This window comes from Bufo bufo, chromosome 3 (assembly GCF_905171765.1).
Source record: "Bufo bufo chromosome 3, aBufBuf1.1, whole genome shotgun sequence".
Taxonomy (NCBI): Eukaryota; Metazoa; Chordata; class Amphibia; order Anura; family Bufonidae; genus Bufo; species Bufo bufo.
The window spans coordinates 205,442,712-205,468,227 of NC_053391.1; positions in this window are offsets into that span (position 1 = coordinate 205,442,712).

Consider the following 25,516-nt stretch of genomic DNA (forward strand, 5'->3'; position numbering starts at 1 on the left):
GCCCTCAACACCCGGATGTCCACAAAAGGCAGAATCGTGACACTCACCCAACAGCTGGAGACGAAATTGTACAGGAACAAACAACTTATCTGTTGGGGTGGATACCGGTGCCAGATGTTGTTCCGACCTAATGCGAGCCGAGATATCCTGGGTAAGAGCTGCTAAGAAGATTTTTGCTGGTAGGATGGATTCAGGTGGTACCTCAGTAGGTTGAAAAGCCTGGAAGCTCCGAGATAATGCGTCCGCCTTCACATTTTTACTTCCCGGCCTGAACGTGATGGAAAAATCAAAACGAGTAAAAAACAGAGCCCATCTGGCTTGACGGGGATTCAACCTCTTAGCAGACTCGAGAAACATAAGGTTTTTATGGTCAGTGACAACAGTTACACAATGCCTTGCCCCCTCCAGAAAATGCCTCCACTCCTCAAATGCCCATTTAATGGCCAGCAGCTCCCTATTCCCTATGTCGTAGTTTCTCTCCGTGGGAGAGAATTTCCTGAAGAAGAAGGCACATGGTCTCAGATTAGTGAGGCTGGCAGGACCTTGTGAAAGGACTGCTCCTGCGCCGTCCTCGGACGCATCCACCTCCACAATAAAAGGTTTCTCCTGATCAGGCTGGATCAGAATGGGAGCGCTACTGAATGCCTTTTTTAATTTTTCAAATGAAGAAATGGCCTCAGTAGACCAATTCTCCAAATCCGTCCCTTTCTTAGTAAGGTCGGTCAATGGTTTAGCAATTACGGAAAAATTCATAATAAATTTACGATACTAATTGGCGAAACCTAAGAACCATTGTAAGGCCTTTAAGCATGAAGGTCTTACCCATTCCTTAATTGCTAGTACCTTACCAGGATCCATCTTGAAGGCGTGAGGAGTCAGAACATGCCCTAGAAACAGAATCTCCTGCACACCAAAGACACATTTCTCCTTTTTAGCGGATAGCTGATTCTCCCTCAACACCTCTAATACTTGTCTAACATGAGACACATGGGATTCGAAGTCAGGAGAGAATATCAAAATGTCGTCAAGATAGACAATAACAAATTTACCTAAGAATTCCCTAAGAATGTCATTCATGAAGTTTTGGAACACAGCTGGGGCATTGCTGAGTCCAAAAGGCATCACCTGATATTCAAAGTGTCCTACCGGAGTATTGAACGCCGTCTTCCATTCGTCTCCCTCCTTGATTCGGATTAGATTGTATGCCCCTTTCAGGTCAATTTTGGAAAACCAGGTTGCCCCCAGGACCTGGTTAAATAAATCCGGAATCAATGGGAGGGAGTATCTATTCTGGACAGTGATTTTATTTAATCTCCGGTAATCGATACATGGCCTAAGACCACCATCTTTTTTCTTAACGAAGAAAAACCCCGTCCCCATAGGAGAGACAGAAGGTCTAATATGCCCTTTACCAAGGCTCTCCTTAATATAATCTTCCATGGCCTTGCGTTCGGGCATAGAAAGATTATAAATTCGTCCTTTAGGAAACTTGGCCCCCTCTACTAGCTCTATGGTACAATCATAAGGTCTATGGGGGGGTAGAACCTCTGGGGTTGGTGATGAGAATACATAAGAATATTCTCTAACAACAGAGGGTAAAGTATCAGACTTTACTGAGACCCCAGCCTGTACCACGGACAGGCACGAGTCACACTTAGGCCCCCATCTCACCAACTCCCCATTGGACCAATCTATAGTGGGGTTATGTAGTCGGAGCCAAGGCAACCCTAGTACCACCTCAGCAGGTAGGTTCTCCAGGACTAGAAGCGAACATCTCTCTGAGTGGCACACACCCACGGTTAGAGAAATCTCCGAGGTACATAAGCTCACCGTACCACCAATAAGAGGAGTAGCATCAATAGCCATGACATGGATAGGAGTTGGTAAGGCAAACATAGGAATACCCAATCTAACAGCATACTCAGAGTCAATAAAGCTAGCCGCTGAGCTAGAATCAATAAAGGCCTTACCCGCCCATTTATCTACTCCCAGAGAAATCGTAATGGGTACCGAAAGCTTACATTTAGAAAATTCAGGGTGTACCTGGTCTTTAGGTTGCCTTGCCTTAGGAGACTTGACAGAGAGGACCTTCTTAGGACACTGGTTGATCCAATGGTCAGAATCTCCACAGTAAAAGCATTCTCCACGTCTGCGGCGAAGATTCCCTAAGGTCATGCCAACCTGCATGGGTTCCTCGGTGGAGACCTCAGCATTGTCTCTGGGATAGGCCTCTGGCTGGACCACCATCTGGGAAGAGAACTGTTGTTCCTGTCTCTCTCTAACCCGTCGGTGAAGTCGGACAACAAGGGTCATCATCTCCTCTAAGGTCTCTGGAAGTTGATAACTGACCAGAAGATCCTTTAATTTATCAGACAGACCTGACCTGAACTGACTCTTCAGGGCTGGTTCCTTCCATCCTGAGGGGACACACCACCTTCTGAATTGGGTGCAATAATCCTCCGCTGGTAAATTGCCCTGAACCAGTGCCTTTAGAGCCGTCTCGGCTACTAGAGCCCTGTCTGGTTCATCATAGAGGGTACCTAGGGCCTGAAAGAACCCCTCCACAGAATATAAACAACTGGCGCCAGCAGGTAAAGAGAACGCCCAGTCCTGGGGATCACCCTGTAATCGGGAAATGATAATGCCCACGCGTTGACTCTCGGGGCCAGAGGACACGGGGCGCAAACGGAAGTAAAGTTTACAACTCTCCTTAAAAGAGAGAAACTTCTTCTGGTCTCCAGAAAAGGTTTCTGGGAGCTTAATCTGGGGCTCAAAATGCGGACTGGAGGCCTGAGGAGTGGAAGAGCCTTGCCCTAACTCAAAAGAGCTGAGTTTTTCCCCTAACTCCTGCACCATCTGCGTCAGATTAGAGACATAGTCAGTCAGGGTCACCAGAGGATTCATAATACAGTGGTTATTGGGCCTGTTAATCTGTAACGGTCGCGTACATACACAGGGGGAAGGGAAGTGACCACTGCGCTCCACCCTTACCCCTGGCCCTGCCTACTTGCCTCGCGAGTCCTAATGACAGGGGACAACTGGACGGCAATCCCTAACTTGGAGTAAGTGCAGGGATGACAGACAGACAAACAACAGGACGTGAACGGACCGAGTCAATACCAGGAAAGCTACAAAGTACAAATGGAGCAAGCAGAGAATTGTCAGGAGAAGCCGGGGTCATAAATACCAGGAGAGCAGAGAAGTACAAGAGGAGTCCTAAGAGAGTAGTCAGGTGGGAGCCGAGGTCACAATACCAGGACGGATGCGCAGTACAGGAGGATCAGGCAAAAGGATGGTCAAGGAACAGGATCAGGTAAGTATTCAGCAGTCCAACAAATACCAGGAACCTAGAAATTAACAGGCAACCTGTAGCCAGCAGGCTGCCTGTATTTATAGTGGGGAGTGAGGGTCATGTGACGTGGCCAGCGTCACATGACCGACAGACCAACCAGTTGAGCACCGAGTGATCAGCTCGGCGCTCAAGGCAGACTTAGGAGCAAGGAGCCACCCAGCTAGTAAAGCCGCCCTGGGAATGAGGTCAAACACAGAACCTCATTCCAAAAGCTAAGCAACAGTTCTGCGGGCAATGGGGGACCGAGTGCACCTTCGGAACCCCGTGACAATCAGAGTTGGCAGCTGCGGCCAATGTCCATCAGTCTTTCACCTCACCCCCTTGCAAATCAGCAAAGCAATCTGAGCCTCAAGTCATGCAGCAGTCTCTTCTGTTTTTTGATGACTCAGGGCCATCCACCCAGCCCTGCCCGAGAAGTGGAAGATGCCCAACCACTTATGTTTTAAGATGAGTACATGGGAGGACCATTGCAGCACGTCTCGGATGATGAGGAAACACAGGTGCCAACTGCTGGGGCTTTCAAAAGTGTGCAGACCAACAAGGAGGGCAGGGGTGAAGACTGGATGGAAGATGTTGTGGAGGACGATGAGGTCCTCGATCCCACATGGAATCAAGGTCATGCAAGTGACCTGTTTAGTTCGGAGGAAGAGGCGGTGGTCGCACAGAGCCACCAGCACAGCAGAAGAGGGAGCAGGGTGCAAAAGCAGAGCGGCCGTCCCCTAGACAGTACACCTGCTACTGCCCACCGCAGCAAAGGACCGAGCACACCAAAGCCAGCTCCAAGGAGTTACCTGGCGTGGCAGTTCTTCAGACAATGTGCTGACGACAAGACACGAGTGGTTTGCATGCTGTGCAATCAGAGCCTGAAGCAAGGCATAAACTTTCTCAACCTGAGCACAACCTGCATGACCAGGCATCTAAGTGCAAAGCACGAGCTGAAGTGGAGTAGACACCTCAAAAACAAAGAAAGGTCTCTGGCTCCTTATGCTTCCTCTTCTGCTGCAGTCTCGGCCCCTTCATCCACCTCTGGAGTGACAGTGCCACCTGGCACCCCGCAAACAGTGCCAAACAGTGCCAGTAACACCACCACCTGGGTCACCAAGCATCTCCACAATGTCATTCTGTCTGGTGGAGACAGAGAGCTTTAAAAGCCTTATGGCGGTGGCTGTCACACAGTACGTCGTGCCCAGCCACTACTACTTTTCCAGGTGTGCCATCCCTTCCCTGCACAAACAAGTGGGGGACAAAATCAGGTGTGCACTGCACAACGCCATCTGTGGCAAGGTGCACCTCACTACGGACACGTGCACCAGTAAGCACGGTCAGGGACGTTATATTTCCCTAACAGCACACTGGGTAAATGCAGTGGTGGCTGGGCCTGAGGCGGATAGCAGTTTGGCGCATGTCCTTCCACCACCGAGGATTGAAGGGTGCTTCAGTTTGCTTCCTGTTGCTTCCTACTCCGCTTCCTCTTCCTCTACCGCCTCCTCATCCGGTCAGTGTAACACCTTCACAACCAACTTCAGCACAGCCAGGGGTAAACGACAGCAGGCAGTTTTAAAACTTATCTGTTTGGGGGACAAACCCCACACCGGGCAGGAGCAGTGGACGGGCCTTGAACGATAGACCGATGAGTGGTTGGTGCCAGTGAGCCTCAAGCCCGGCCTGGTGGTGTGCGATAATGGGCAAAATCTCGTAGCAGCTCTGGGACTAGCCGATTTGACGCACATCCCTTGCCTGGCGCATGTGCTGAATTTGATGGTGCAGAGATTCCTTAAAAATTACACCAATATGACAGAGCTGCTGCATAAAGTGCGGGCCATCTGTGCGCGCTTTCGGCGTTCTCACCCTGCTGCTGCTCGCCTGTAAGCGCTGCAGCGTAACTTCAGCCTTCCCACTCACCGCCTCATATGCGACGTGCCCACAAGGTGGAACTCCACCTTGCACATGCTGGCCAGACTGTGCGAGCAGCAGCAGGCGATAGTGGGGTTTCAGCTGCAGCACGCACGGGTGAGTCGCTCTGCGGAACAGCACCACTTCACCACCAATGACTGGGCCTCAATGTGAGACCTGTGTTCCTTGTTGCGCGGTTTCGAGTACTCCACCAAAATGGCCAGTACCGATAATGCCGTTCTCAGCGTTACTATCCCACTTCTATGCCTCCTTGAAAAAATGGAAGAGGATGTGGCACAGGAGGAGGAGGAGGAAGAGGGATCATTTCATAGGGTTTCCAGCCAGTCATTCACAAGTGGCTCTGAGGGTGGGTTCCTGCACCCACAAATGCCATTTACACAATTGTCTAGCCAGGGCACCGTTCTGGAGCATGAGGAGATGGAGGATGAGGAGGAGGAGATGGAGGAGGAGGAACCGTGTTCACAGCAGGGTGGCACCCAGGCCAGCTCATGGCCATCACTGGTGCGTGGATGTGGGGATACAGAGGACACAGACGATACACCTCCCAGAGAGGACAGCTTTTCATTGTCTCTGGGCAGCCTGGCGATTACATGCTGCAGTGTCTCTGCATTGATTGCCGAGTTGCCCACATTCTAACTTGTGCTGATTACTGGGTGGCCACGCTGCTGGATCCCCGTTACAAGGACAACGTACTGTCCTTAATTCCCTCACTGGAGCGTGATCGTAAGATGCGAGAGTACAAGCGCACGCTGGTAGACGCGCTGCTGGTGTCATTCCCACCTGACAGCGGGGGCACAGTGGAAGCACAAGGCGAAGGCAAAGGAGAAGGAAGAGGTCGCCAACGCAGTTGGGGCACCGCCAGCACCTCAGAAGGCAGGTTTACCATGGCCGATATGTGGAAAAGCTTTGTCAGCATGCCACAACAACCAGCAACACCAGCTGATATGGAACGTCTTAGCAGGAGGCATCATTTCAGCAACAAAGTGGAGCAGTATGTGTGCACACGCCTACACATTATGAATGATGGGTCTTCCCCTTCAACTTCTGGGTCTCCAAATTGGGCACATGAACTGAACTTGCCCTTTACGCATTGGAGGTGCTGGCCTGCCCTGCAGTCAGTGTATTGTCTAAACGTGTGTTTAGTGTGGCAGGGGGCGTTATCACTGACAAGCGCAGCCGCCTCTCCACAGCCAATGTGGACAAGCTCACGTTCATTAAAATGAACCAGGCATGGATCCCACAGGACTTGTCCGTACTTTGTGCAGAATAGACATGTATACCGGCCTTACCCAGCCATTTCTATACTCCAGCCCACTTTCTCATTGTTGTATTTTTTATATTTCCCAATATACAGTTCGGGTTCGCTCAACCCTGCCCCAGACACATCTACATAACGACACATTTAAATGAATTAATCATTTGTATTCCGCTTGTAAGTTTCATTTGTTAGTAGGTCAAAATTGATCTTGAATTACTTTTGTAAATTTTTAAAAAAATTTATAATGAAATAAAATAAAAAAATAGTAAAGTGGTCAATTACATTATACACTGCCTGTCCCACATGGATTTAACTAAGCAAATAGTTATGAGCATCCTTTTGGATAATTACTGCATGGTCGAATATCTTTCAGCTGACAACATGTTATTTAACCCTAACTGGTGCAATAAGTTGCTTCTCATTTCTTAAACAACCATGTCGAAAGACACATCTCGTGATCGTGGAAAAGATGTTAGTCTGTTTGAGAAGGGTCAAATCATTGGCATGCATCAAGCAGAGAAAACATCTAAGGAGATTGCAGAAACTACTAAAATTGGGTTAAGAACTGTCCAACGCATTGTTAAAAACTGGAAGGATAGTGGGGACCCATCGTATTCGAGGAAGAAATGTGGCGGGAAAAAAATCCTGAATGATCGTGATCTGCGAGGACTTAAATGTTTGGTGAAATCAAATTGAAGAAAAACAACAGTAGAACTCAGGGCTATGTTTAATAGTGAAAGTAAGAGCATTTCCACATGCACCAGTGAGGCAAACCTGAAAAAAAATGCTTCAATTTACTAGGGAGCATAAAGATTGGACTCTGGAGCAATGGAAGAAGGTCATGTGGTCTGATGAGTCAAGATTTAGGCCTCATGCACACGACCATATTTTTTTGCGGTCCGCAAAACGGGGTTCCGTTTTTCCGTGATCCGTGACCGTTTTTTCATCCGTGGGTCTTCCTTGATTTTTGGAGGATCCATGGACATGAAAAAAAAGTCGTTTTGGTGTCCGCCTGGCCATGCGGAGCCAAACGGATCCGTCCTGAATTACAATGCGAGTCAATGGGGACGGATCCGTTTGACGTTGACACAATATGGTGCAATTTCAAACGGATCTGTCCCCCATTGACTTTCAATGTAAAGTCAGGAGTTAATATGCCATCGGATCTGAGTTTTCTCCAATCCGATGGTATATTTTAACCTGAAGCGTCTCCATCACCATGGGAACGCCTCTATGTTAGAATATACCGTCGGATTTGAGTTACATCGTGAAACTCAAATCCGACAGTATATTCTAACACAGAGGCGTTCCCATGGTGATGGGTACGCTTCAGGTTAGAATATACTAAAAGAACTGTGTACATGACTGCCCCCTGCTGCCTGGCAGGTGCTGCCAGGCAGCAGGGGGCAGCCCCCCCCTGTAGTTAACACATTGGTTGCCAGTGTGGACGCCCCCCCCTCCCTCCCCTGTAGTTAACTCATTGGTGGCCAGTGCGGCCGGCCCCCCTCCCTCCCCTGTAGTTAACTTGTTGGTGGCCAGTGGGCCCCCCCTCCCTCCCCTGTAGTTAACTCGTTGGTGGCCAGTGGGCCTTCTCCCCTCCCTCCCCTTCCTAATTAAAATCCTCCCCCTATCATTGGTGGCAGCGGAGTGTACCGATCGGAGTCCCAGTTTAATCGCTGGGGCTCCGATCGGTAACCATGGCATCCAGGACGCTACTGCAGTCCCGGTTGCCATGGTTACTTAGCAATTTGTAGAACCATTATACTTACCTGCGAGCTGCGATGTCTGCGATGTCTTCGTCCGGCCGGGAGCTCCTCCTACTGGTAAGTGACAGGTCATGTCACTTACCAGTAGGAGGAGCTCCCGGCCGGATGCAGACATCGCAGCTCGCAGGTAAGTATAATGGTTCTACAAATTGCTAAGTAACCATGGCAACCGGGACTGCAGTAGCGTCCTGGTTGCCATGGTTACCGATCGGAGCCCCAGCGATTAAACTGGGACTCCGATCGGTACACTTCGGATCCGTCTGGGATGTGCTTTAGAAGGCTTTGCGCAGCAGTCAGACTCTACCATCATCAATGCAAGATCTTGGCGAAAAATGTATGCAACACTGAATGGAAATAAATCTTGTGACATTGCAGAAGCTTATCGAAACCATGCCACCACAAATGCGTGCCGTAATCAAAGCTAAAGGCAGTCCAACAAAATATTTTCAGTGCCGACTTTATTTTGGGACGGGCAGTGTATGTCTTCCTTGGTTCTCCTGATTATCTCTGAAATAATATTTCAGATTTTGTAAATTCCATGTACTAATGGGCTTGAATTACTTTAATGAGTGCACCCAGACATTGTCATAAACTGAACCACAAAATTGTGCCACAATGTGACAAATTTTTGGTGCAATTTGGTGCATCTAGACTTAGGGTTTCCAATTTTGTGGTCCACAAATTGTGAATTCCTAAAACATGGATACCTGTCATGTGTGTTCCGCAAAATGCATCTGGGCCATAATAGAACAGTACAATCATTGTCCGTAATGCAGGCAAGAATAGAACATGTTTTATATTTTTGCAGATGACAAGGAATGGACTTACGGATGCGAACAGCTCATGGTGTCCTGTTCACATATTTTCCAGCACATTGAAGTGAATGGGTCCACATCTGATCCACAGAAAATGTGGATCGGATGCGTGGACAAAAAATAAGTTCATGTATATGAGTCACTAGAGAGATCCTCTGAGCTTAGCCCTACAGGGAAGTATGGCTCAGCATAAATGGGTTGTACAAAAATTGTACTGCAATTCTGTCAGAAAATTATTTTGCAGCCAACCAATCGTTGGTAAAGTACTAGACAAACATGTATAACCAGGCACCAAATTTATCATCCAATATGAAGTACAGGTCTGGACATCTTGTCTAACTTTACATAATCTACAAGATTAATAAATCTTCCCTAATGTCTTAGTCTGAAAAGAATGCTTTTTCTTTTTTTTTTCTATCTACGGCATTATGGCATTATGCTAAAATGATATTCCTTGCAGATCTCATCTGTCCTTCCTTTTTCTTTCCTTTACCCCAATCTCAAACCCATGTCCACTCATCTTACCCATTTTCCATCTGTGTATAGTACACTTTTCCTCTTTCTCTCTCTCTCTGTTCGGTGGTTGGGAGCGCCATCCTGTGTGTGGTATCTTAGTTAGGTTGAAGGGGGTAAATATGCAAGGGGTGGTGTCTAACACAGTAGCCATTTTGAAAGCCACAATATTAAAACCAAGTTGATATTTTCTAATAGAAACGGGTGCATGTGACATGTACACTCACCTAAAGAATTATTAGGAACACCATACTAATACGGTGTTGGACACCCTTTTGCCTTCAGAACTGCCTTAATTCTACGTGGCATTGATTCAACAAGGTGCTGATAGCATTCTTTAGAAATGTTGGCCCATATTGATAGGATAGCATCTTGCAGTTGATTGAGATTTGAGGGATGCACATCCATGGCACGAAGCTCCCGTTCCACCACATCCCAAAGATGCTCTATTGGGTTGAGATCTGGTGACTGTGGGGGCCATTTTAGTACAGTGAATCATTGGAATGTTCAAGAAACCAATTTGAAATGATTCGAGCTTTGTGACATGGTGCATTATCCTGCTGGAAGAAGCCATCAGAGGATGGATACATGTTCTCATTCTGTTTACGCCAAATTCGGACTCTACCATTTGAATGTCTCAACAGAAATCGAGAGTCATCAGACCAGGCAACATTTTTCCAGTCTTCAACAGTCCAATTTTGGTGAGCTCATGCAAATTGTAGCCTCTTTTTCCTATTTGTAGTGGAGATGAGTGGTACCCGGTGGGGTCTTCTGCTGTTGTAGCCCATCCGCCTCAAGGTTGTGCGTGTTGTGGCTTCACAAATGCTTTGCTGCATACCTCGGTTGTAACGAGTGGTTATTTCAGTCAACGTTGCTCTTCTATCAGCTTGAATCAGTCGGCCCATTCTCCTCTGACCTCTAGCATCCACAAGGCATTTTTGCCCACAGGACTGCTGCATACTGGATATTTTTCCCTTTTCACACCATTCTTTGTAAACCCTAGAAATGGTTGTGCGTGAAAATCCCAGTAACTGAGCAGATTGTGAAATACTCAGACCGGCCCGTCTGGCACCAACAACCATGCCACGCTCAAAATTGCTTAAATCACCTTTCTTTTCCATTCTGACATTCAGTTTGGAGTTCAGGAGATTGTCTTGACCAGGACCACACCCCTAAATGCATTGAAACAACTGCCATGTGATTGGTTGACTAGATAATTGCATTAATGAGAAATAGAACAGGTGTTCCTAATAATTCTTTAGGTGAGTGTATATCTGATTATTGAATTTCTGCTTAAATGTGGCATACCTTTATTCCTGTCAAATTATTAACACTTTTCTCTTTGTTACAGATATGGCTATGAGATTAGCATGTGAGAAGAGGACATAGACTGAGCTGATCTCTGGGAGCACAGTACTACTTGCAGTGGATTTTAATGCTCAGCACCCTAACAGACAACCCATCCACCATGGTACAGTTGGCAAACTGCTTGCCAAATTTCACTAAACTGGTTTTGTGTTGGACTAGGCAAAAAGTGAAAGTAACAAAACTGCCACAGATGAAGCAACAATGGCCTTTTTGGCATCCTACAGCAAGAGCCCACATCATAGCACACGACATCTGTCACAGGAGACCAGAGTGAATTTTTCCAGAAAAAACTAGGAGACCAGAGAGTGTTATATGCCAAATTTTAGGACAATTGTAGCATATTTTATTTGGGTACAATCGATTTCTATCCGAATCAAACGCTTTTAGAAATTTGGTGACGTGGACCTGAAACCTTACATAGTGGAACTTGAAAATCTGTCACAATAAATGTAGTCTTGGATAAGGGGATGGCGGTCTTTTTTTGGAGGGGGGTTCACTGCTATAAAGGGTTTGTCCGGTTTACAGTATTGAAGACCTATTCTTCTGATAGGTCATCAATATCAGAAGGGCAGGGGTCCAACTCCCAGCACCCTTGCCGATCATCTGTTTAAAGAGTATGCAGCTCTACTGTTAGTGCTGTGTTATCTTCACTGTTTACCTGATAGCTGTAAATATTGCAGTGGCGAGCGCATGCAATTACAGCTCCTCCGGTCCATTCACTTGAATGGGATGGAGTGTAACGACAACTATGGCTTTCCGTTCAAGTGCATGGGACAACCCCTTCAATAAAGTAAGTTGGTCAGATGGTTGACATTCAGAATGATTATATGGGTTTATGAGGACAAAGGGTCTGCTTTGTTCTTTCAGGAATAACACCCCTCATTTATGTCATGTCTTATTCACTGCAGTGGAAATTTGCTTCAATACCAGACACAGCCTATGAATAAGACAGGTGCCGTTTCTGGTTATGAAACCAGAGAATAAACACTTTAATACAACTCTCTAATGGGATAACGTAGGTGTCTGCATGACAACTTTGTTCATGTAAGGGTACTGTAACCTTGTAAATAATTACATGTGCTGCATGAACACTTTCCCCATCTCCAGATTAATAAATGATCTATAGAGTATTTCAAACATTGACAATTTTCACTTTTCTTTCAATCCATTCAGCAGTAATGATTTTCTTTTCTGCCACTTTCATTTGTCTTAATGTCTGAGACATCACTTATGGAGAAAGAGTAGTGTGTTAATTTTAGATTCTTCTAGAACTTTCTTTTATGTCAGCTTGTTCTGTTAGAAAATAAAAAAATATATGCTCTTCAACACGAACTCAGTGCTAAAACTTAATCAGCATCAAAATATCAAATCTTTTGTGCCTGATATTTTAATTACCGAAATTCTGCATTCAAAATTATTAATAAAGCTTAAGCTGTTATTTTATGTTAGAAAACAGCTGTGGTGGTGGCTCACTCCTAATTACCTATGGTATGGTGCTGCCAACCCAAGGGAGAGGACACCCTACCTCTCAAAAGTGAAATAGGGAATAAAAATATATATTGGGCGAGCACTCTAACACAAAGCACACATTTAATCAAGATAAAATGTCAATCAAGATAAAAACAGATACATAAAATGAATAAAAAATACATCAATAAATACTACAATAAGGAGACTGATGAATATTTGGATGAATATTAGCAGTGCCCATAAGGGTCTATTCTACCATGTGGCATTTGTGGCACTTGAGATTCCTTGTAAGGCCTAGTATTGTGTCCTTAGCTTTTTCAGCAAAGATTCACTAAAAAACCGCAATTGTAGTTGTTAATTACTTTCTTAGGTTTTATAGGTGCCTTTGTGACGTTGGAAAGGTTGGTCTATAGTCCACAAATGGCACTCACAATCGGCTTATAAGGTGGTGTTGTTTATGCAAAATAGTCAAGTCCTGATAATGTTCCTTATAGGTATAGTCGATACTATTCAAATTCAGTCCGGAGGTTTTTTGTCAGGATGAGGATAATGTTCAATCGAAAAAATGGATAACGGTAATCTCGGCTGTTCAGCCGCTTACCTCCTCCTTCCAGGGATAGTCCACGTGTGTCTGCTGGTGTTTGTCGGGGGGCAAGTGATGCGGGAGACTCCGGCGTCTTGTGTCGCACTCCTCGATAGCCGCACTTGCAAGTTCTCGCGGGATCACACTCACGTGACTTCCTCTTTCGTCCGGCGATGACGTCTCTACTGTGTCGATTCAAAAATTCGATCTTCCAGATATTATGATAATGTCTGCATGGCCATGCAACTAGAAGTATTTCGACAGGTGTATGGCGTTTTTATGAATATAAAAGATTAGCTAGCTCTTCTCTTTTGACAAATTTTCTGTGTTTTTGCATATCAATTCGTTTTTTGGTCTATTATGTAGGTTTTACTTTATAAGGTGTCAACACTAGAGCTGAGTAAATTTCTTGATATTTGTTTCAAATCTGATTCATGTGAATCAGTTGACAGATTCAATTCGGCTCCAAATAAATTTGACCCAAATCAAAAGTGCCCTGAAAAGTCATTTATGACACCCTGTGGCCTCTAGAGACTGTATCCAAAAGAATTAGTAAAGTAGCATATATGGCTATGATTAAATGAATGGTGGCATATAGTAACAAACAACCTGTTTAAAAACTAATTTCACAGATTTTCTAAAATAAAAAAAATGGTTTATGTTTTTTGACCTGTGAAATGGTGGTTGTCATTTTGAGCAATTCATCTGAAACAAATAACAGTTTTGAATTCATTCAGACCTTTTTTTAATTAATAACAAAATTGGATTATTTTAGAATCAATTTCCTTATCTCTTGTCATAAGTTTGTCTTGTACTTAAAATTCTATTACACTACAATATCTCTCTATTGGAAAAGGAAATATGTATAACTAAATAAAAGTCTAAATTCTTAGAAACTATCAAGAAGCTGATGCCTACGGATTTGTTATTCCTATACAGTACGTCTCTCATGTGTGTAGCTATAGCGAGTGCAGCAGTTACAGTTGCTCTAAGGCCCTAGAGCCTAAGAAGGATCAAATGATACCTATGTCCTTATTGAGGAGTTAAGTAGTATAAAAAGTGTCGGACTGGGGTGTCTTGGGCCCACCGTACCACTAAATTCAAATTTAATAAATAATCTATTAAGTTTTTTATGTGAACATAGGCTGGTTAAGGTGCTGTACATTGAATATATGTATGTAGTGCAGTAAGTCTAATGTGCTATGTGCCATTTGTGTAGCCAGTGGGAGACTAGCAGGGGATGAATGGGAACTAAAAGTGGCCCTGGAAAAAATTGTTGGGTCCAAATTGATGGAAGGCAGGGCCTGCAATACTATATTGTGGCACATTATACCACCCCATCAGAGCCAAATACTGCAGTCCATCACAAAATACTGCCAACAGCACAAAATATATCCCACAAACTTATAATGGCCCGCCGTGAGGAGGGCCCAGGAGGCCCCCTGGGCATCGGCCACCAGGAAATTTCCTTGTAAGGCCTATGGCCAATCCTCCCTTGGAGACTAGGGGTCCACCTTGCTCAGGGGCCCACCGGGGCATTCACCTGTACCCCCGTGGGCCAGTCCGAGCCTAAGTATAAATGATGGTTGGCAGTTAAGGGTCTCTTTTTCACTTTTTGCACTGCGGCCAGGAACTTAAAGTTATGCAGCAAGTTTGGTATATATTTTTTATGGGGTTGGGGCTTTGACGGCTGACGGCTCAAACATATCTTGCTGTCCCATTAAGACATTCATGTCCGTATAACCTTTTAGAAGGGGATATCTCACATGGTTGCCTATTTATTTGAATTGGGCCGTCCAATATGACAGTTCTGCAATGGAAGAAATATAGAAATATTCATCCATTCCCTGAGGTTACAGCAGCTTTCACCATCAATTGTCAGCTGGTCAGCTTTGAATTCACATGTAGAAAGGAGGAAAATTTTAGCTGGAACAATCCCTTTAATTCATCTTGTAGCCCTCCATACTAACACATTAATATCTAATTCAGGACTTCTTTATTCATTTATATCTCTGTGTACACATTTTTAAACAGTAAAATTACTTTGAAAATGTAATCAGAATAAGATCAGGTCAACAGAAGTTAACTTACAAATAGTCACTGGAGATTTTCTTAATACTGATGTTGTATCTCCCATCTTTATTGTCTTCGCACTAGTTGGATCTTTTGGGAATTAGGTTTATGAACAAATTTAGAGAGCCTTCAAAAACAAAGTGGAACTACAGGATGCTCAACGAGGAAATAAATATTACTTTTCAATTGTATATTACAATGAGAGATTAGCAAACTCTGTTTTTCAATCAATTTGAAATGTGCTTTGCATCCATTTTTGGTTTAATCATGTAGGTAACAATTTCTCACAAACAAATACAGACATACTGTACATCAGGATATAATAAAAACAAATTAAAAAAATATCGTCCTGAGAAGGTCTTAAAATTATGAACATACACCCTCAGATGAACAACAAACAACAGTTTCCATTGTTTTGTTATTTATTCAACAAAAATTATGCCATAATGGAATAGCCATATGTGAACTAACAACAGGTAGAACCACTGTTAACAACAATAACTTGAAATAATTGTTCTTTGTATGACTTTGAACTTTCATATTGTTCTGGAGGAATTTTCACCCAATCTTTACAACATTGCATCTGTTCATTGAAGTTTGTGGGCATTTTTTATATGCAGTTCTCTTTATGAACGCCCACAAAAAATGTTATTCTCTGACCTGATAGAAAGGTACATGATGTAATCTTTAGTGAATGTCATTTTCTTACCAGTGACAGCTACAATTAGAAGCGAGGGGATAGCTCACAAATACAGTCACTGGTGAGAAGATTATATTCACTACAGATTACATCACGCACCTTTCTAACAGGTCAGAGAACAAACATTTTTTGCGGGAGTTCTACTTTAAGGTTCAGCCACAGCATTTTAATTAGGTTGAATTCTGAACTTTTACTTGGCCACTGAAATACCTTGAGTCTTTTGATTTTCAGCCATTCGGTTGTATATTTGCTGGTATGCTTGGGATCATTGTCCTGTTGCATGACCCGGTTTCATCCAAGCATTAGCTGTTGGATAGATGGCCTCACATTTGACTCTAGAATACTTTGGTATACAAAGAAGTTCATAGTCACCTCAATGACTGCAAAGTGCCCAAGTCCCATGGCTTAAAACTAAGCCCAAATCACCACCCCTCCACCATGGTGCTTGACAGTTGGTATAAGGTGCTTGTGTAGATATGCTGTGTTTGGTTATCGACAAACGGGGTGCTGTGCATTATGGCCAAATATCTCCACTTGCTTGTCTAAAGAACATTGTTCAAGACATTTTGTGGTTTGTTCAGATGCAACTTTGCATTCTTAAGCCATGGTGCCTTGTTCTTTTCAGAAAGAAGATGCTTTCCACTGGCAACACTTCCTAAAAATACATTTTTGTTCAGTATTTTTCTTGTACTGTCATGTATTTGAACATTTAACATGCTAACTGTACATTCATGACTAGAGATGACCAAAGCTGAATTTCCTCACACTTTGTGGTAACGAATCACATTTTTTCCTAAAATGGCTGCTGCACGTGTGAGGACATGGAGCAAGGAACTTTGGGAAGGCGGGATCACCCATAATGCCATGCATGCAGCCAATCATCAGCCAGCCCTGTGATGTCACAGCCCTATAAATAGCGGCCACCATCTTAGATTCTGGCATTTACCAGCATACTTAGTGCAGGGAGACATGTCTGCAGGCGCTAGGGACAGTGATAGGAAAGACTTGATTGTGGTAAAAAAAACTATTTATAAGTGCAGTGAAAGGATAGGGAGGAATTGTTTCACAGCATTTGTGTAGAACAGGGTTTAGTAGGGGAGGACTGGGTAAAAGGAACAATCCTATTACACCTTGGTGCACTGACTGGGGATCCAAATTGCCATTATACAGCTCTGTAATTCCAGCAAACAGTTCTTGTTATTGCGGTGCAAGTGCTGTTTAATGCAGCCATTTAACAGGGTTTATTACAAGGCAATATTTCTAGAGTACGTCAAACTTGCCCTTGTGCTGTGCAATTATATTTTATAAAGCCCTTTTTGCCTGGCGAAACATGTCGGGGGGCAGAGTGTGAACTACATGTGTTTTAACCAGCTATTGTCAGCATGGGCAATTACTATAGAACAGCACTGAGCGATTAGGTGCGAGCAGGGGACCTACCAGCCCACTCAAGTAGTAGCGCACTGTGAGACTAACAGTGCGGATACAATATAGTACGAGCGGAGTGCGTGACTAATGAAGAGCATACTAGGCAGGAACAAGCGGGTGCCCCGCAAACAGCACCACAGCTGAATATAGCGATACACAAATAGCATTGCAGACAGAGATGATCATTTTAAAGTGTCAGTTATAGGTAGTAAAGTTTTATAGACAAGCAATAAACGTTACATTTTATATAAAATATATCAGTAACATATGTAAACCCAGGGACAACTTATGGTCCGATTCACCAAAGTCTAGCACAACTTCAGTCGAGACAAGTTTTCCTCCATGAAGCCAATACATTGTAAAGCAGTATGGAAACAGCATTCCAAAGAAAGCTTTTGAACGAATTGACTTTGAATCTATGATCACAAACTCAATTCACTCAAGCCTAGTGGTCACACTTGCTGATGATCAATTTACCATGGGCATTTGATTTTTACTCTCTAAATTTCTATGGAAGCAGTATGTGTGTACTTCATTTTCACAACACAATTTTTCCCCATTTCTGCATTTTGGCCTAGTGTTGTGTGTTGTTGTTGAGCTGAGCTTATATTTACCTAATGTTAACAACTTCTAAGGACCATCAATCTGAACTCAATACCCCATAATGGGAAAACAAAATTTTTGAAATGATTGTAAATATATTTAAAAAAGGAAATTGGTGTATGGATATGACACTATGACACTTGAAATTTTGTGCTGGGGGGCTCCCATTTCTCTTGATTATCATTGATGATCCTTCATTAAAATAACCAAGATTGAACCTTTTGATCTCAATTTTAAGTGTTGTGTTTGGTAGAAACCAGGCACTTCTCATTACCTGCCCAATACCACACCTACAGTAAAGAATGGTGGTTACAACATAATGGTGTGGGGGTGTTTTTATGCAGCTGGCACAGGGACAATGATTAGAGTTGAAGGAAAACTGAGAGGGAAAGCAGACTGGGCTTAAGTTTCACCTTCAAAAAAAAAATGACCCTAAGAACATAGCCAAAACAACACAGAAGCGGCTTAGGAACAACTCTGTGAATGTCCTTGAGTTGTCCACCCAGATCCCTGACTGGAACCCAATCGAATATCTCTGGAGAGACCTGAAAATGGCTGTCCACCATTGGTCCCCATCCAACCTGACAGATCTTGAGAGGATCAGCAGAGAAGAATGGCAGAAAATCCCCAAATCCAGGTGTGCAATGTTCTGTTTTCAATTTGTCATTAATGGGTATAGAGTGCAGATTGATGGGAAAAAATTTCATTTTAGCACAAGGGTGCAACATAACAAAATGTGAAAAAAGTGAAAGGATCTGAAGACTTTACGAATGCACTATATAGTACATATGTATATGTGTAAAATCCACCTTCAGCCATGAAAACTGCATTCAATGTATGTTGATTATATTTAATTAAAATAATAAATCATTTTTATTTATATTCCACAGAACTCAACAGGTCATATAAAAATACTTTAGAGGATGCTGTTCTCTTTGCACTTAATTTTTCAGATACTATCTTATTTGTTAGTTCCAAAAATGAATAGTAAAAGTCTTTTAACTTTTTTGAACTTCATAGAAATGCTTATATGGTGCACAGAACGATATATCATTTTCTTGCTTTTTTTTTTTGCTAGGATCTATTCCTGTTTTTTACAAGAAATAAACTTGTCTGATAAAAATGATAGACAATGCAGCTAAATTGGGGTTGTTTTATAATAGTGCCCTAATAATAAGCTTAGTCTGGACATCAAATTTCAAAGAAGCATTGCACATACAGTACGACCACAAGGCATGGCCATGTCGTGGTTGCGACAAGGCCACACTTCAGTTGAATACTGTGCAGCTGTACAGACTGCAGATGGCTTTTTTAAACTAATGAAGATCACATTGTTTAGTTGGCCAGCATTGGTAATGGCCTCGGCTTATAGAAGGTGTAAAGAATGCAAAGTAGTTTAACAAGAGCCAGCTGCAGCTGGTACAGCCATATGGTATTCAACTGCAAGACAGCCACATCGGAAATGGGTCACAACTGCAACGTGTGGTCATACCCTGAAAGGGCTTGACCCATCAGAGCAACCCCTGTCCATATGCTTTATAAGGGTATGTCAAGCAGACACCCTCTTGAATCAGTAACAAACATTTAATTTGGCAAGATGACTATGCCCTTCAAGCAAGAAGGAGAGGGAGGTGCTGGCAGAGGATGCTGGTGGAGCAAGGTTGCACCAAGTGGCTTGGACCTACCCTGAGGGCTCTTAATTGTATATTTGCATATGAATAAAATATATATTTTCCTCCAGAATAAAGAAATGGACCGCTTAGTGAAAGGTACTGTTATATTCAGCTGAGCTAGCCCTACAAGGCATTGTGTCTAACAGTGGATTTCCTAGTGATAATTTTCCTTTAATATATACACATTAGCATCATTTACATAACACATACTCAATCTGCACAGGCCTCCCCTCAGCTTTAAAACAGCATGGATCCATCAATTATTTTAATTAAGAATATGTCCCAAAGTTCCCTTATCTAGTAAGCTGTCTATGAATTTAAAGGGGCTGTGCAGTGCTAGTATATTAATGACCTATCCTCATTACAGGTCATCAACATCAGCGTCTAACTTCAAGCACCCCCTCCGATCAGCAGTTTTAAATGGCTGAGTTGCTCTTGCGAGCACCACTTTCAATACTGTTTAACTGCACACTCTCTAACTTGTTGCATGGTACAATGCAACTACAACTGCTCATCCCATTCAAGCAAACAGAACGAGCAGTTGTAGTTACACTGCACCACTGCTACATGTTAGCATACAGTTAAACAATGCACTAGAGCACCGCAGCCTTTTAAAACTTCTGATCGGTAAAGGTCAGACCCCCTTCACTTTAATATTGATGACCTATCCTGAGGATAGCCCTTCGACATACTAGCACTGCACAAGCCCTTTAAGAACAATTTGAACACTAGTGGATAATGATGCAGTAAGACATTTTATTTACCTTGGCAGCCATAATAACCATGAAAGCATAAGTCGTCTTCCTACTTTACATCCATATGGTCTGATAAGGTTTGGAAATGGTTTATATTCATTAGTCAACACCTTTTGCTATCTGTGTCTAAGCAGTGGTTGCCCAGATCCGTCATTAAAATCAAACATTACTGATCAGTCATAATATTAAAGAGGACCTTTAAGTTCTTCTGACATGTCTGTTCTAGAAAATACTGTTCTATTTAGACCAGATAAATGAAGTGTCATCTGAGAACTGAGCTAGGCCTTCAAGCTTTGCTGAACCTGCAGACATAAATGCTTTCCATGTGAAACAAGGCACTAGAGGCTGAAACAGCCCCTAATAGGAGAAAGCAGAGGTTATTCAGGCCGGAAAGGGGCAGACCCCTCATTGCCACGATGAGAAGGCGGAAATTGCATTGTAGTAGCTGGATTTGGGCCGGCCCCAATGCTACACTGGGCCCCGAACACAGTTGAGGTGTCACTACATGTTGCTGCTCTCTGGAAGGGATGGTAAGTAGAGTTGAGCGGACACCTGGATGTTCGGGTTCGATGGGTTCGGCCGAACTTCGGAAAAAAGTTTGAGTTTGGGACCCGAACTTGACCCCGAACCCGAACCCCATTGAAGTCAATGGGGACCCGAACTTTTGAGCACTAAAATGGCTGTAAAAATGTCATGGAAAGGGCTAGAGGACTGCAAATGGCATCAAAATGTGGTTAAGAGCATGGCAAGTGCTCTGCAAACAAATGTGGAAAGGGAAATGACTAACGGTAAAATAACATAAAATACGTAAAAATAAAAAATAATAATCTTGATCTAGGAGGACGAGGTCCATATTGAGTAGGAGGTTGAAGAGGCAGTGGATGTGGCGGTGTAGGTGGAAGTGGCGGTGGAGGAGGAGGAGGTAGCCAACACTGCTTTTTGGTTTAAAATTTATTTTTATTTTTTTAAATTAGGGTACACCCCAAAACATTGGGAAATATAACCCTCCAGTCGTGCTAAACACACGTTCAGACAATACACCAGCTGCAGGGCAGGCCAGCACCTCCAAGGGATAAAGGGCAAGCTCAGGCCATGTGCCAAATTTGGAGACCCAGAAGTTGCAGGGGCTGACCCCTGTCAGTCAGTTCGTGTAGGCGTGTGCACACTTACTGCCCCACCATGTCGCACGTCCCCGTGATGTTCAAAATCCAAATTGATATCTGCTCTATCAACTTTCGATGTTCTTTTATGCGCCTACCATGGTAATCACAGGTGGCAGGGAATCAGGGTTCCAGGCCAGAGAGGGAGCGTGAGAAAGAGAGACCACATCCAAGGGAGGATTCATTTTCCCAAATGTAAAATTAGAGTTGAAATATGGGAGAAATTATTAAAGCATAAAAGTGTGACAACTTTTCAAAGTTTAAGCATTGAATGAAAGGATGTGGTGCGCATTAATTACTGAATAATTTATTAAATTTTATTCCTTGTCACCTATGCATAGCAGGTGTTCATTTACGTAAAAAATTGTATAATGTCAACCCAAGAATGTAACAGATAAATTATTGAAATTTATTAAGCTGTCAACTAGGTAGAGGAGCGGTATATTACACCCAAAAATTGGTGAATTTCACCAAAAAATGTAACTGACAATTTATTTTTATTTTTTTCAATCTACAAGGTATAGGAGTGGTACATCAGACCCAAAAATTAGTGAATTTCACCAGAATATATGTGACAATTTTTTTTTTTTTTGTTTAACCTGTCTACTAGGTATAGCAGTGGTACTATACACCCTAAAATTTGTTTATTTCACCAGAAAATGTAACTGACATTTTTTTTTTTTTTTTTTTTTTTTTTTTTTTTTTTACCGCTCCACTAGGTATAACAGTGGTACTATACACACCAGAATTGGTGAATTTCACCCTAAAATGTAAATGACATTATTATTATTTTTTTTAACGGGTCTACTAGGTATAGCAGTGGTACTATACACCCAAAAATATTTGTTAATTTCAGCCGAAAAAGTAAATGACAATTTTAGTTTTTTTGTTTAACCTGTCTACTAGGTATAGCAGTGGTACTACACACCCAAAAAAGTGTTAATTTTACCCGAAAATGTAAATGACAAAGTATTGAAATGATATAAAATAAAACACGTACAAAAAAAAATTGATTTATGAGGTGGAGTTCCATATGGAGTAGGAGTTTGAGGAGGCGGTGGACATAGCGGAATAGGTGGAAGCGGCGGTGGAAGAGGACGAGATAGCCAACAAAGGATTTTGGTTTTAATAAAATTTAGAAAAATTAAGGTACACTCCAAAAGAGTGTGAAATATCCAAAATACAAACATGAGCAATTGCGCTGCAGTAAAACAATGGCTGGTTAGTGCCGGTATACATGTCTATTCTGCACAAGGTACGGACAAGTCCTGAGGGATCCATGCCTGGTTCATTTTAATGAATGTGAGCTTGTCCACATTGGCTGTGGATATGCGGCTGCGCTTGTCTGTGATGACGCCCCCTGCCATGCTAAACAAACGTTCAGATAATACACTGGCTGCAGGGCAGGCCAGCACCTCCAAGGCGTATAGGGCAAGCTCAGGCCATGTGCCCAATTTGGAGACCCAGAAGTTGAAGGGGGCAGACCCGTCATTCAGTACGTGTAGGCATGTGCACACATACTGCTCCACCATGTTGGTGAAATGCTGCCTCCTGCTAAGACGTTCCATATAAGCTGGTGGTGGTGGTTGTTGTGGCATGCTGACAAAGCTTTTCCACATTTCGGCCATGGTAAACCTGCCTTCTGAGGTGCTGGCGGTGCCCCAGCTACATTGGCGACCTCTTCCTCGTCCTCTGCCTTCGCCTTGTGCTTCCACTGTGCCCCCGCTGTCAGGTGGGAATGCCACCAGCAGCGCATCTACCAGCGTGCGCTTGTACTCGCGCATCTTACGATCACGCTCCAGTGACGGAATTAAGGACGGTACGTTGTCCTTGTAATGGGGATCCAGAAGCGTGGCCACCCAGTAATCAGCACAAGTTAGAATGTGGGCAACTCGGCGGTCATTGCGGAGACATGCAGCATGTAATCGCTCATGTGTGGCAGGCTGCCCAGAGGCAACGAAAAGCTGTCCTCTGTGGGAGGTGTATCGTCTGTGTCCTCTGTATCTCCCCAGCCACGCACCAGTGATGGCCATGAGCTGGTCTGGGTGCCACCCTGCTGTGAACATGGTTCCTCCTCCTCCATCTCCTCATCCTCCACCTCCTCATCCTCCAGAACTGTGCCCTGGCTGGAAAATTGTGTACCTTGGGTTTGTGGGTGCAGGAACCCACCCTCGGAGCCACTTGGAATTGACTGGCCGGAAACCCTACGAAATGATCCTTCTTCCTCCTCCTCCTCCTGTGCCACATCCTCTTCCATCATCACCAAGAGCGTTTTTTCAAGGAGGCGTATAAGTGGGATAGTAACGCTGAGAATGGCGTTATCGGCACTGGCCATGTTGGTGGAGTACTAGAAACAGCGCAACAAGGAACATAGGTCTCACATTGAGGCCCAGTCATTGGTGGTGAAGTGGTGCTGTTCTGCCGAGCGACGCACCCGTGAGTGCTGCAGCTAAAACTCCACTATCGCCTGCTGCTGCTCGCACAGTCTGGCCAGCATGTGCAAGGTGGAGTTCCACCTTGTGGGCACGTCACATATGAGGCGGTGAGCGGGAAGGCCGAAGTTACACTGCAGCGCTGACAGGCGAGCAGCAGCAGAGTGAGAACGCCGAAAGCGTGCACAGACGGCCCGCACTTTATTCAGCAGCTCTGACATATTGGGGAAATTTTTAAGGAATCTCTGCACCACCAAATTTAGCACATGTGCCAGGCAAGGGATGTGCGTCAAACCGTCTAGTCCCAGAGCTGCTATGAGATTTCGCCCATTCTCGCACACCACCAGACCGGGCTTGAGGCTGACTGGCACAAACCACTCATCGGTCTGTTGTTCAAGGCCCGTCCACAGCTCCTGCGCAGTGTGGGGTTTGTCCACCAAACAGATAAGTTTTAAAACTGCCTGCTGTCGTTTACCCCTGGCTGTGCTAAAGTTGGTGGTGAAGGTGTTACGCTGATCGGATAAGGAGCTGGTAGAGGATGAGGAAGCAGAGTTGGAGGAGGAAGCAACAGGAGGCAAACTGAAGCGCCCTGCAATTCTCGCTGGTGGAAGGAAATGTGCCAAACTGCTATCCGCCTCAGGCCCAGCAGCCACGGCATTTACCCAGTGTGCTGTTATGGAGATATAACGGCCCTGACCGTGCTTACTGGTCCACGTATCCGTAGTCAGGGGCACCTTGCCACAGATGGCGTTGTGCAGTGCACACCTAATTTTGTCCCCTACTTGGTTGTGAAGGGAAGGGATGGCTCGCCTTGAAAAGAAGTGGCAGCTGGGCACGACGTACTGTGGGTCAGCCACCGCCATAAGGCCTTTAAAACTATCCGTCTCCATCAGACGGAATGACAGCATTTCAAAGGCAAGTAATTTATAAATGCTGGAATTCAAGGCTAGGGATCGCAGGTGGGTAGGGGGGTACTTCCTCTCCCTCTCCAGCGTTTGGGATATGGGGAGCTAAACGCTTCCGTGGGACATTGTGGAGATGCTTGGTGACCCAGGTGTTGGTTTTGCTGGCAGATCCTCTGTTTGCGGGGTGCCAGCTGGCACTGTCACTCCAGAGGTGGATGAAGAGGCCGAAACTGCAGCAGAAGAGGAAGCAGGAGGAGCCAGAGACCTTTCTTGGTTTTTGAGGTGTCTACGCCACTGCAGCTCGTGCTTTGCACTTAAATGCCTGGTAATGCAGGTTGTGCTCAGGTTGAGAACATTTATGCCTCGCTTCAGGCTCTGATTGCACAGCATGCAAGCCACTCGTGTCTTGTCGTCAGCACATTGTCTGAAGAACTGCCACGCCAGGGAAGTCCTTGGAGCTAGCTTTGGTGTGCTCTGTCCCTTGCTGCGGTGGGCAGTAGCAGGCGTACTGTCTAGAGGAGGGCCGCTGCGCTTTTGCACCCTGCTCCCTCTTCTGCTGTGCTGGTGGCTCTGTGCGACCACCGCCTCTTCCTCCGAACTACATCGGTCACTCGCATGACCTTGATTCCATGTGGGGTCAAGGACCTCATCGTCCTCCACATCATCTTCCACCCAGTCTTCACCCCTGCCTTCCTTGTCGGTCTGGACACATTTGAAAGCCCCATCAGTTGGAACCTGTGTTTCGTCATCA